General features: G+C 46.2%; 1 protein-coding gene across 9 annotated transcripts in view; it reads left to right on the top strand.

Annotated features, from left to right (window-relative positions):
- CDA (cytidine deaminase) overlaps positions 1-14,053 on the top strand; it is a 102,923-nt gene that overhangs the window by 71,016 nt on the left and 17,854 nt on the right. Inside the window, exon 1 of one of the 9 annotated variants that reach the window (XM_069741010.1) lies at positions 3,322-3,424. The exons of 6 other annotated variants lie outside the window; for them this stretch is intronic. The gene's annotated coding sequence lies outside the window, so the exon portion shown is untranslated. Of the gene's footprint in view, positions 1-3,321; positions 3,425-5,640; positions 5,660-11,062; positions 11,081-14,053 lie in introns of those variants that run through there. 2 more of the 9 variants (XM_069741013.1, XM_069741012.1) reach the window with 2 other exon arrangements.

The raw sequence follows: 14,053 nt of genomic DNA, 5'->3' as shown, positions 1-14,053 counted from the left end.
TAGGCCACTCCAGGACCTTGAAATGCTTCTTACGAAGCCACTCCTTCGTTGCCCTGGCGGTGTGCTTTGGATCATTGTCATGTTGAAAGACCCAGCCACGTTTCATCTTCAATGCCCTTGCTGATGGAAGACGGTTTGCACTCAAAATCTCACGATACATGGCCCCATTCATTCTTTCATGTACCCGGATCAGTCGTCCTGGCCCCTTTGCAGAGAAACAGCCCCAAAGCATGATGTTTCCACCACCATGCTTTACAGTAGGTATGGTGTTTGATGGATGCAACTCAGTATTCTTTTTCCTCCAAACACGACAAGTTGTGTTTCTACCAAACAGTTCCAGTTTGGTTTCATCAGACCATAGGACATTCTCCCAAAACTCCTCTGGATCATCCAAATGCTCTCTAGCAAACTTCAGACGGGCCCGGACATGTACTGGCTTAAGCAGTGGGACACGTCTGGCACTGCAGGATCTGAGTCCATGGTGGCGTAGTGTGTTACTTATGGTAGGCCTTGTTACATTGGTCCCAGCTCTCTGCAGTTCATTCACTAGGTCCCCCCGCGTGGTTCTGGGATTTTTGCTCACCGTTCTTGTGATCATTCTGACCCAACGGGGTGGGATTTTGCGTGGAGCCCCAGATCGAGGGAGATTATCAGTGGTCTTGTATGTCTTCCATTTTCTAATTATTGCTCCCACTGTTGATTTCTTCACTCCAAGCTGGTTGGCTATTGCAGATTCAGTCTTCCCAGCCTGGTGCAGGGCTACAATTTTGTTTCTGGTGTCCTTTGACAGCTCTTTGGTCTTCACCATAGTGGAGTTTGGAGTCAGACTGTTTGAGGGTGTGCACAGGTGTCTTTTTATACTGATAACAAGTTTAAACAGGTGCCATTACTACAGGTAATGAGTGGAGGAAAGAGGAGACTCTTAAAGAAGAAGTTACAGGTCTGTGAGAGCCAGAAATCTTGATTGTTTGTTTCTGACCAAATACTTATTTTCCACCATAATATGCAAATAAATTGTTAAAAAAACAGACAATGTGATTTTCTGGATTTTTTTTTCTCAGTTTGTCTCCCATAGTTGAGGTCTACCTATGATGTAAATTACAGACGCCTCTCATCTTTTTAAGTGGTGGATCTTGCACTATTGCTGACTGACTAAATACTTTTTTGCCCCACTGTATGTGTGTACTGTGCAGGATCTCACCGGTGCGGTACGGACCATATATGTGTGTACTGTGCAAGATCTCACCGGTGCTGTACGGACCATATATGTGTGTACTGTGCAGGATCTCACCGGTGCTGTACGGACCATATATGTGTGTACTGTGCAGGATCTCACCGGTGCTGTACGGACCATATATCTGTGTACTGTGCGGGATCTCACCGGTGCTGTACGGACCATATATGTGCGTACTGTGCGGGATCTCACCGCTGCTGTACGGACCATATATGTGTGTACTGTGCGGGATCTCACCGGTGCTGTACGGACCATATATGTGTGTACTGTGCGGGATCTCACCGGTGCTGTACGGACCATATATGTGTGTACTGTGCAGGATCTCACCGGTGCTGTACGGACCATATATGTGTGTACTGTGCGGGATCTCACCGGTGCTGTACGGACCATATATGTGCGTACTGTGCGGGATCTCACCGCTGCTGTACGGACCATATATGTGCGTACTGTGCGGGATCTCACCGCTGCTGTACGGACCATATATGTGTGTACTGTGCGGGATCTCACCGGTGCTGTACGGACCATATATGTGTGTACTGTGCGGGATCTCACCGGTGCTGTACGGACCATATATGTGTGTACTGTGCGGGATCTCACCGGTGCTGTACGGACCATATATGTGTGTACTGTGCGGGATCTCACCGGTGCTGTACGGACCATATATGTGTGTACTGTGCGGGATCTCACCGGTGCTGTACGGACCATATATGTGTGTACTGTGTAGGATCTCACCGCTGCTGTACGGACCATATATGTGTGTACTGTGCAGGATCTCACCGGTGCTGTACGGACCATATATGTGTGTACTGTGTAGGATCTCACCGGTGCTTTACGGACCATATATGTGTGTACTGTGCGGGATCTCACCGGTGCTGTACGGACCATATATGTGTGTACTGTGCGGGATCTCACCGGTGCTGTACAGACCATATATGTGTGTACTGTGCAGGATCTCACCGGTGCTGTACGGACCATATATGTTTGTACTGTGCGGGATCTCACCGGTGCTGTACGGACCATATATGTGTGTACTGTGCGGGATCTCACCGGTGCTGTATGGACCATATATGTGTGTACTGTGCGGGATCTCACCGGGGCTGTACGGACCATATATGTGTGTATTGTGCGGGATCTCACCGGTGCTGTACGGACCATATATGTGTGTACTGTGCGGGATCTCACCGGGGCTGTACGGACCATATATGTGTGTACTGTGCAGGATCTCACCGCTGCTGTATGGACCATATATGTGTGTACTGTGCAGGATCTCACCGGTGCTGTACGGACCATATATGTGTGTACTGTGCAGGATCTCACCACTGCTGTATGGACCATATGTGTGTGTACTGTGCAGGATCTCACCGCTGCTGTACGGACCATATATGTGTGTACTGTGCAGGATCTCACCGGTACTGTACGGACCATATATGTGTGTACTGTGCAGGATCTCACCAGTGCTGTGACACTACAACTCCCAGCATGCCCTCACCCATGCATTGGCTTATATTCCACCCTGCGCCCCTCTGCACAGCAGCCTCCCTAATCTTCATCCCTATTTTCTGGATCTCCGCTTGCTGTCAGTGAATGGTAGAATTTCTGTTTTTCTTACTATTGTATCCAGCCTGACCAATACTTCGTGAGCCGCACAAACCTCCTGAGCAGATGCTTTGTTACAGTGTACCAGTTTGGAGTCCAGGCTGTAGAATAGACTGTAGAGAAAAGTGAGAATATTTTCTATTCATTGGCAGCAGTCGGAGATCTTTACAGGTTCACTGTGGCACATGGAGTCCTCACAGAGGATTGCCTAGACTGGATGCAACTGTGACAAATATCAGCTGTGGAAAGTAGAGATCTTGAAAAGTCTGATACACTGAAACACGAAGTGAGGAGGGAGTTGTAGAAGTTTTCATCCGGTTGGTGACAGGTCCGGTTTACTGGGGGGAGGTAGAGATCTACTACAACCCCCATTGTTTCCACTCCCATCAGCTGTGACTGGAGGCTGCACAATGCTGTCACTGGCAGCCACAGACCATTGTGATGTCCGGGGACGGCTCAGCTGTTTGTCACTCGTCATCCAATGAGAACCGCGGACAGTGGACGGGCGGACGCCGCGACCTGCTGATATCTACTGCAGCCCCAGGACGTCTCAGTGCGAGAGCAACACCAAGCGAGAGCAGGCGGCGCAAACAGGTGAGTACAGGGGTATATATAATATATACACGGGGCGAGAGCAGGCGGTGCAAACAGGTGAGTACAGGGGTATACAGTGGGGCAAAAAAGTATTTAGTCAGTCAGCAATAGTGCAAGTTCCACCACTTAAAAAGATGAGAGGCGTCTGTAATTTACATCATAGGTAGACCTCAACTATGGGAGACAAACTGAGAAAAAAAAATCCAGAAAATCACATTGTCTGTTTTTTTAACATTTTATTTGCATATTATGGTGGAAAATAAGTATTTGGTCAGAAACAAAATTTCATCTCAATACTTTGTAATATATCCTTTGTTGGCAATGACAGAGGTCAAACGTTTTCTGTAAGTCTTCACAAGGTTGCCACACACTGTTGTTGGTATGTTGGCCCATTCCTCCATGCAGATCTCCTCTAGAGCAGTGATGTTTTTGGTTTTTCGCTTGGCAACACGGACTTTCAACTCCCTCCAAAGGTTTTCTATAGGGTTGAGATCTGGAGACTGGCTAGGCCTCTCCAGGACCTTGAAATGCTTCTTACGAAGCCACTCCTTCGTTGCCCTGGCGGTGTGCTTTGGATCATTGTCATGTTGAAAGACCCAGCCACGTTTCATCTTCAATGCCCTTGCTGATGGAAGGAGGTTTGCACTCAAAATCTCACGATACATGGCCCCATTCATTCTTTCATGTACCCGGATCAGTCGTCCTGGCCCCTTTGCAGAGAAACAGCCCCAAAGCATGATGTTTCCACCACCATGCTTTACAGTAGGTATGGTGTTTGATGGATGCAACTCAGTATTCTTTTTCCTCCAAACACGACAAGTTGTGTTTCTACCAAACAGTTCCAGTTTGGTTTCATCAGACCATAGGACATTCTCCCAAAACTCCTCTGGATCATCCAAATGCTCTCTAGCAAACTTCAGACGGGCCCGGACATGTACTGGCTTAAGCAGTGGGACACGTCTGGCACTGCAGGATCTGAGTCCATGGTGGCGTAGTGTGTTACTTATGGTAGGCCTTGTTACATTGGTCCCAGCTCTCTGCAGTTCATTCACTAGGTCCCCCCGCGTGGTTCTGGGATTTTTGCTCACCGTTCTTGTGATCATTCTGACCCCATGGGGTGGGATTTTGCGTGGAGCCCCAGATCGAGGGAGATTATCAGTGGTCTTGTATGTCTTCCATTTTCTAATTATTGCTCCCACTGTTGATTTCTTCACTCCAAGCTGGTTGGCTATTGCAGATTCAGTCTTCCCAGCCTGGTGCAAGGCTACAATTTTGTTTCTGGTGTCCTTTGACAGCTCTTTGGTCTTCACCATAGTGGAGTTTGGAGTCAGACTGTTTGAGGGTGTGCACAGGTGTCTTTTTATACTGATAACAAGTTTAAACAGGTGCCATTACTACAGGTAATGAGTGGAGGAAAGAGGAGACTCTTAAAGAAGAAGTTACAGGTCTGTGAGAGCCAGAAATCTTGATTGTTTGTTTCTGACCAAATACTTATTTTCCACCATAATATGCAAATAAAATGTTAAAAAAACAGACAATGTGATTTTCTGGATTTTTTTTTCTCAGTTTGTCTCCCATAGTTGAGGTCTACCTATGATGTAAATTACAGACGCCTCTCATCTTTTTAAGTGGTGGAGCTTGCACTATTGCTGACTGACTAAATACTTTTTTGCCCCACTGTATATAATATATACACGGGGCGAGAGCAGACTGTGCAAACAGGTGAGTACAGGGGTATATATAATATATACACGGGGCGAGAGCAGACGGTGCAAACAGGTGAGTACAGGGGTATATATAATATATACACGGGGCGAGAGCAGGCGGCGCAAACAGGTGAGTACTGGGGTATATATAATATATACACGGGGCGAGAGCAGGCGGTGCAAACAGGTGAGTACAGGGGTATATATAATATATACACGGGGCGAGAGCAGGCGGTGCAAACAGGTGAGTACAGGGGTATATATAATATATACACGGGGCGAGAGCAGGCGGCGCAAACAGGTGAGTACAGGGGTATATATAATATATACACGGGGCGAGAGCAGGCGGCGCAAACAGGTGAGTACAGGGGTATATATAATATATACACGGGGCGAGAGCAGGCGGCGCAAACAGGTGAGTACAGGGGTATATATAATACATACACGGGGCGAGAGCAGGCGGCGCAAACAGGTGAGTACAGGGGTATATATAATATATACACGAAGCGAGAGCAGGCGGCGCAAACAGGTGAGTACAGGGGTATATATAATATATACACGGGGCGAGAGTAGGCGGCGCAAACAGGTGAGTACAGGGGTATATATAATATATACACGGGGCGAGAGCAGACGGCGCAAACAGGTGAGTACTGGGGTATATATAACATATACACAGGCGAGAGCAGGCAACACAAACAGGTGAGTACAGGGGTATATATAATATATACACGGGGCGAGAGCAGACGGCGCAAAGAGGTGAGTACTGGGGTATATATAATATATACACAGGGCGAGAGCAGGCAGCGCAAACAGGTGAGTACTGGGGTATATATAATATATACACAGGGCGAGAGCAGGTGGCGCAAACAGGTGAGTACAGGGGTATATATAATATATACACGGGGCGAGAGCAGGCGGCGCAAACAGGTGAGTACAGGGGTATATATAATATATACACGGGGTGAGAGCAGGCGGTGCAAACAGGTGAGTACTGGGGTATATATAATATATACACGGGGCGAGAGCAGGCGGCGCAAACAGGTGAGTACAGGGGTATATATAATATATACACGGGGCGAGAGCAGGCGGTGCAAACAGGTGAGTACTGGGGTATATATAATATATGCATGGGGTGAGAGCAGGCGGTGCAAACAGGTGAGTACTGGAGTATATATAATATATACGTGGGGCGAGAGCAGGCGGCGCAAACAGGTGAGTACTGGGGTATATATAATACTAGCTGAAGAGCCCGGCGTTGCCTGGGCATGGTAAATATCTGTCGTTAGTTATAGCACCTCACGTCTCTTATTTTCCCATCACACCTCTCATTTCCCCCCTCTTATTTTCCCCCTCATTCCCCCCTAACACTTGTCATTTCGACTTTACATCTGTCATTTTCTGATCACTCCACTATATTCCCTCACTCCTCTCATTTTGCACTCACACCTTTTCATTTTCACCTCACACCTCTCATTTTCCCCTCAGTATATACATGTTTGTCATCATCCTTATATATAGAATACACCTGTATGTCATCTCCTGTATGTAGTATATACCTGTATGTCATCTCCCCTGTAAATAGTATATACCTGCTGTATGTCATCTCCTTCTGTATATTGTACTGTATATACCTATGTGTCATCGCCTCCTGTATATAGTATATCCTTGAATGTCATCTCCCCTGTATATAGTATATACCTGCTGTATGTCCTCTCCTCCTCTATATACCTGTATGTCATCTCCTCCTGTATATAGTATATACGTGTGTCATCTCCTCCTGTATATAGTATATACCTATGTCATCTCCTGTATATAGCATATACCTGTGTGTCATCTCCTCCTGTATATAGTATATATCTGTGTGTCATCTCCTCCTGTATATAGTATATACGTGTCATCTCCCCTGTATACAGTATATACGTGTCATCTCCCCTGTATATAGTATGTACCTGTATGTCATCTCCCCTGTATATAGTATATACCAGTGTGTCTTCTCCTCCTGTATATAGTATATATGTGTGTCATCTCCTCCTGTATATAGTATATACCTGTGTCATCTCCTCCTGTATATAGTATATACCTGTGTCATCTCCTACTGTATATGGTATATACCTGTGTCATCTCCTCCTGTATATAGTATATACTTGTGTCATCTCTCCTGTATATAGTATATACCTGTGTCATCTGTATATAGTATATACCTGTCATCTCCTACTGTATATGGTATATACCTGTGTCATCTCCTCCTGTATATAGTATATACTTGTGTGTCATCTCTCCTATATATAGTATATACCTGTGTCATCTCCTCCTGTATATAGTATGTACCTGTGTGTCATCTCCTGTATATAGTATATACCTGTGTGTCATCTCCCCTGTATATAGTATATATGTGTGTCATCTCCTCCTGTATATAGTATATACCTGTGTGTCATGTCCTCCTGTATATAGTATATACCTGTGTGTCATCTCCCCTGTATATAGTATATACCTGTGTCATCACCTCCTGTATATAGTATATAACTGTGTCATCTCTCCTGTATATAGTATGTACCTGTGTGTCATCACCTCCTGTATATAGTATATAACTGTGTCACCTCCTCCTGTATATAGTATATACCTGTGTGTCATCACCTCCTGTATATAGTATATAACTGTGTCATCTCTCCTGTATATAGTATATATCTGTGTCATCTCCCCTGTATATAGTATATACGTGTGTCATCTCCTCCTGTATACAGTATATACCTGTGTGTCATCTCCTCCTGTATATAGTATATACCTGTGTGTCATCTCCCCTGTATATAGTATATATGTGTGTCATCTCCTGTATATAGTATATACCTGTGTCATCTCTCCTGTATATAGTATATACCTGTGTCATCTCCCCTGTATATAGTATGTACCCGTGTGTCATCTCCTTCTGTATATAGTATATACCTGTGTCATCTCCTCCTGTATATAGTATATATCTGTGTGTCATCTCCTCCTGTATATAGTATATACCTGTGTCATCTCCTCCTGTATATAGTATATATGTGTGTGTCATCTCTCGTGTATATTGTATATATCTGTATGTCATCTCCTCCTGTATATAGTATATACCTGTGTCATCTCCTCCTGTATATAGTATATATCTGTGTGTCATCTCCTCCTGTATATAGTATATACCTGTGTCATCTCCTCCTGTATATAGTATATATCTGTGTGTCATCTCCTCCTGTAAATAGTATATACCTGTGTCATCTCCTCCTTTATATGTGTGTGTCATCTCTCGTGTATATTGTATATACCTGTATGTCATCTCCTCCTGTATATAGTATATACCTGTGTGTCATCTCTCCTGTATATAGTATATATCTGTGTCATCTCCCCTGTATATAGTATATACCTGTGTGTCATCTCCTCCTGTATTAGACCGCGTTCACACGTTATTTGGTCAGTATTTTTACCTCGGTATTTGTAAGCTAAATTGGCAGCCTGATAAATCCCCAGCCAACAGGAAGCCCTCCCCCCTGGCAGTATATATTAGCTCACACATACACATAATAGACAGGTCATGTGACTGACAGCTGCCGTATTTCCTATATGGTACATTTGTTGCTCTTGTAGTTTGTCTGCTTATTAATCAGATTTTTATTTTTGAAGGATAATACCAGACTTGTGTGTGTTTTAGGGCAAGTTTCATGTGTCAAGTTGTGTGTGTTGAGTTGCATGTGGCGACATGCATGTAGCGACTTTTGTGAGATGAGTTTTGTGTGGCGACATGCGTGTAGCAACTTTTTGTGTGTCGAGTTGCATGTGACAGGTTAGTGTAGCAAGTTGTGTGCAGCAAGTTTTGCGCATGGCGAGTTTTATGTGTTGTGCGTTTTGAGTATGTGCAAGTTTTGTGTGAGGCAACTTTTGCATGTGTTGCAACTTTTGTGCATGTGGCAATTTTTCCGCGTGTGCAAGTTTTGCATGTGGCGAGTTTTCCATGAGGTGAGTTTTGCACGTGTGGCGAGTTTTGCATGAGCCTAGTTTTGCATGTGGCGAGTTTTCCGAGGGCCCCTTGTAGTCCACAGCAGCTTCCGGTCCCAGGGTTGGTATGAGCGCAGGACCTGTGATGACGTCGCGGTCACATGACCATGACGTCATGGCAGGCCCTTCTCCCATACCATCTTTGCCACCGGAACCTGCAACGGAAGGCCGGGATCACACATGCGAGAAACACGTCCGAGTCTCGCATGTGAAATCCAAGCTCTGGCGCCGGCACTCCAGAGCGGACCGTGCGGCTCTATGTGTTGCTTTGCGGCCGCACGCTCCGCTCCGAAGTGCCGGCGCCAGAGCTTGGATTTCACATGCGAGACACAGAGGTGTTTCTCGCATGTGTGATCCCGGCCGAAGATGACGGCCGGCGTGGACGACTACGGAGGGTGAGTATAGCAGTTTTTTTTTTTTTTATTATTATTTTTAACATTACATTTTTTACTATTGATGCCAATCAGCGACGGGCACAGCATGGCGACGATGATGTCATAAAGGTTGCCTCGACCAATCAGCGACGGGGCACAGTCTGCCGCGAATTCGCCTCGACCAATCAGCGACGGGCACAGTATCGACGTAGATGTCATAATGGTTGCCATGGCAACAATGACGTCATAAAGGTTGCCTCGACCAATCAGCGACGGGCACAGTCTGCCGCGAATTCTGGAATCATCATTGTACATATACTACGGGGACATGCACATTCTAGAATACCCGATGCATTAGAATCAGGCCACAATCTAGTATATATATATATATATATATATATATATATATATATATATATATATATATATATATATATATATATATATATATATATATATATATATATATATATATATATATATTGCATGTGGCGAGTTTTGCGCGTGGCAAGTTTTCCATGAGGTGAGTTTTGCACGTGTGGCGAGTTTTGCGTGACCCTAGTTTTGCATGTGGCGAGTTTTCCATGAGGTGAGTTTTGCACGTGTGGAGAGTTTTCCATGAGGTGAGTTTTGCACGTGTGGCGAGTTTTGCATGTGGCGAGTTTTGCGCGTGGCGAGTTTTCCATGAGGTGAGTTTTGCACGTGTGGCGAGTTTTGCGTGAGCCTAGTTTTGCATGTGGCGAGTTTTGCGCGTGGCGAGTTTTCCATGAGGTGAGTTTTGCACGTGTGGCGAGTTTTGCATGAGCCTAGTTTTGCATGTGGCGAGTTTTGCGCGTGGCGAGTTTTCCATGAGGTGAGTTTTGCACGTGTGGCAAAGTTTTGCGTGAGCCTAGTTTTGCATGTCGTGAGTTTTGCGCATGGCGAGTTTTGAGCGGCGACTTTTGTGTTTCGACTTTTATGTGGCGAGGTTGGTGTATGTGTGGTGAAATGTGTGCTGAGGGTGGTATATGTGTTCAAGCACGTGGTAGTGTGTGGCGCATTTTGTGTGTGTGTTCATATCCCCGTGTGTGGCGAGTATCCCATGTCGGGGCCCCACCTTAGCAACTGTACAGTAAATACTCTTTGGCGCCATCGCTCTCACTCTTTAAGTCCCCCTTGTTCACATCTGGCAGCTGTCAATTTACCTCCAACACTTTTCCTTTCACTTTTTCTCCATTATGTAGATAGGGGCAAAATTGTTTGGTGAATTGGAAAGCGCGGGGTTAAAATTTCGCCTCACAGCGTAGCCTATGACGCTCTTGGGGTCCAGACGTGTGACTGTGCAAAATTTTGTGGCTGTAGCTGCGACGGTGCAGATGCCAATTCCGGACACACACACACACAAACACACATTCAGCTTTATATATTAGATATACACGGGTGAGAGCAGGCGATGCAAACAGGTGAGTACTGGGGTATATATAATATATACTCGGGGCGAGAGGAGGCAGCACAAACAGGTGAGTACAGGGGTATATATAATATATACACGGGGCGAGAGCAGGCGGCGCAAACAGGTGAGTACTGGAGTATATATAATATATACACGGGGCGAGAGCAGGCAGCGCAAAGAGGTGAGTACTGGGGTATATATAATATATACACGGGGCGAGAGCAGACGGCGCAAACAGGTGAGTACTGGGGTATATATAATATATAGACGGGGCGAGAGCAGGTGGCGCAAACAGGTGAGTACAGGGGTATATATAATATACTAGATGGTGGCCCGATTCTAACGCATCGGGTATTCTAGAATATGTATGTCCACGTAGTATATTGCCCATCCACGTAGTATATTGCCCAGTCACATAGTATATTGCCCAGCCACGTAGTATACTGCCCAGCCATGTAGTATATTCCCCAGCCACGTAGTATATTGCCCAGCCACGTAGTATATTACCCAGCCACGTAGTATATTGCCCAGCCACGTAGTATATTGCCCAACCACGTAGTATATTGCCCAGCCACGTAGTATATTGCCCAGCCACGTAGTATATTGCCCAGCCACGTAGTATATTGCCCAGCCACGTAGTATATTGCCCAGCCACGTAGTATATTGCCCAGCCACGTAGTATATTGCCCAGTTACGTAGTATATTGCCCAGTGACGTAGTATATTGCCCAGCCATGTAGTATATTGCCCAGTTACGTAGTATATTGCCCAGCCACGTAGTATATTGCCCAGCCACATAGTATATTGCCCAGTGACGTAGTATATTGCCCAGCCACGTAGTATATTGCCCAGCCACGTAGTATATTGCCCAGCCACGTAGTATATTGCCCAGCCACGTAGTATATTGCCCAGCCACGTAGTATATTGCCCAGTTACGTAGTATATTGCCCAGTTACGTAGTATATTGCCCAGTCATGTAGTATATTGCCCAGTGACGTAGTATACAGCACAGAGCCACGTACTATATTGCCCAGCCAGGTTTGTCACAGTTTAAAAAATAAAAAATAAACATATACTCACCTTTCCGAGGGCCCCTTGTAGTCCACAGCAGCTTCCGGTCCCAGGGTTGGTATGAGCGCAGGACCTGTGATGACGTCGCGGTCACATGACCATGACGTCATGGCAGGCCCTTCTCCCATACCATCTTTGCCACCGGAACCTGCAACGGAAGGCCGGGATCACACATGCGAGAAACACGTCCGAGTCTCGCATGTGAAATCCAAGCTCTGGCGCCGGCACTCCAGAGCGGACCGTGCGGCTCTATGTGTTGCTTTGCGGCCGCACGCTCCGCTCCGAAGTGCCGGCGCCAGAGCTTGGATTTCACATGCGAGACACAGAGGTGTTTCTCGCATGTGTGATCCCGGCCGAAGATGACGGCCGGCGCGAGCGACTACGGAGGGTGAGTATAGCAGTTTTTTTTTTTTTTATTATTATTTTTAACATTACATTTTTTACTATTGATGCCAATCAGCGACGGGCACAGCATGGCGACGATGATGTCATAAAGGTTGCCTCGACCAATCAGCGACGGGGCACAGTCTGCCGCGAATTCGCCTCGACCAATCAGCGACGGGCACAGTATCGACGTAGATGTCATAATGGTTGCCATGGCAACAATGACGTCATAAAGGTTGCATCGACCAATCAGCGACGGGCACAGTCTGACGCGAATTCTGGAATCATCATTGTACATATACTACGGGGACATGCACATTCTAGAATACCCGATGCATTAGAATCAGGCCACAATCTAGTATATATATATATATATATATATATATATATATATATATACCCTGTTCAAAAAAATAAAGGGAGCACTTAGACAGCAGAATATAACTCCAAGTAAATCAAACTTCTGTGAAATAAAACTGTCCACTTAGGAAGCCACACTGTTTGACAATCAATTTCACATGTTGTTGTGCAAATGGAACAGACAACAGATGGAAATTATTGGCAATTATCAAGACACCCTCAATAAAGGAGCATGGTGGGGACCACAGACGACATCTCAGCACCAATGCTTTCTGGCTGATGGTCACTTTTGAATGTTGGTTGTGCTTTCACACTCGTGGTAGCATGAGACGGATGCTACAACCCACACAAGTGGCTCTGGTAGTGCAGCTCATCCAGGATGGCACATCAATGCGAGCTGTGGCAAGAAGGTTTGCTGTGTCTGTCAGCGTAGTGTCGAGAGGCTGGAGGCGCTACTAGGAGACAGGCCAGTACACCAGGAGATGTGGAGGGGCCGTAGCAGGGCAACAACCCAGCAGCAGGACCACTACCTCCGCCTTTGTGCAAGGAGGAACAGGAGGAGAACTGCCAGAGCCCTGCAAAATGTCCTCCAGCCGGCCACAAATGTGCATGTGTCTGCACAAACGGTTAGAAACCAACTCCATGAGGATGGTCTGAGTGCCCGACGTCCACAGATGGGGGTTGTGCTCTGTCACGATATGGTATGAAATATCATATAAGTAGTTTTTCTTGCAGCAGGCTGGGGGCTAAAAAGCCCCCCCCCCCCCTTCCCTTTCACTCAGCCAAGAGCTGCTTTGCCAATGTACTGGGGGGAGTTTTATGGCCGAAAGGTATTTACGACCAGGTTAGAATCTTCCTCCAGCTGGAACTGGAAAAATGGCTCCAAAATTCATGAAAGATTCTTTGTTTGGTTTTTGTACGATATTATGCACAATGTTTACGTTAAGAACACGAAAATATATATTCGTATTCCCACTCGGTGTATCTACCCATCCCTTGAAACTCTGGCTTCTAACTCCATCTGGTAAAGAAGTAGGGATTTATTCGGACTCCCATGACAGCACTACGAGAGAGGATCCGCCCTTCAGGAACAGGAAACCTACAGATACAAAAGGGCGGCACCTCTCCCCATGCATCAGTTGGTTTCCTGTTCCTGGAGGGACTGGATCCTACAAGAAGATGCTAGCAGATTCCAGGCCGGCCGGACCGATTCGGGTAGCGAGGGGGTCTCCTACCTCGGCCGGTGCGGGGTACCTGAAGTAGACACGGTGGCTCTGGCAGGG

This window comes from Ranitomeya imitator, chromosome 10 (assembly GCF_032444005.1).
Source record: "Ranitomeya imitator isolate aRanImi1 chromosome 10, aRanImi1.pri, whole genome shotgun sequence".
NCBI lineage: Eukaryota > Metazoa > Chordata > Amphibia > Anura > Dendrobatidae > Ranitomeya > Ranitomeya imitator.
The sequence above is the reverse complement of the archived record's forward strand: the minus strand, read 5'-3'. Positions and strand labels throughout refer to the sequence as shown.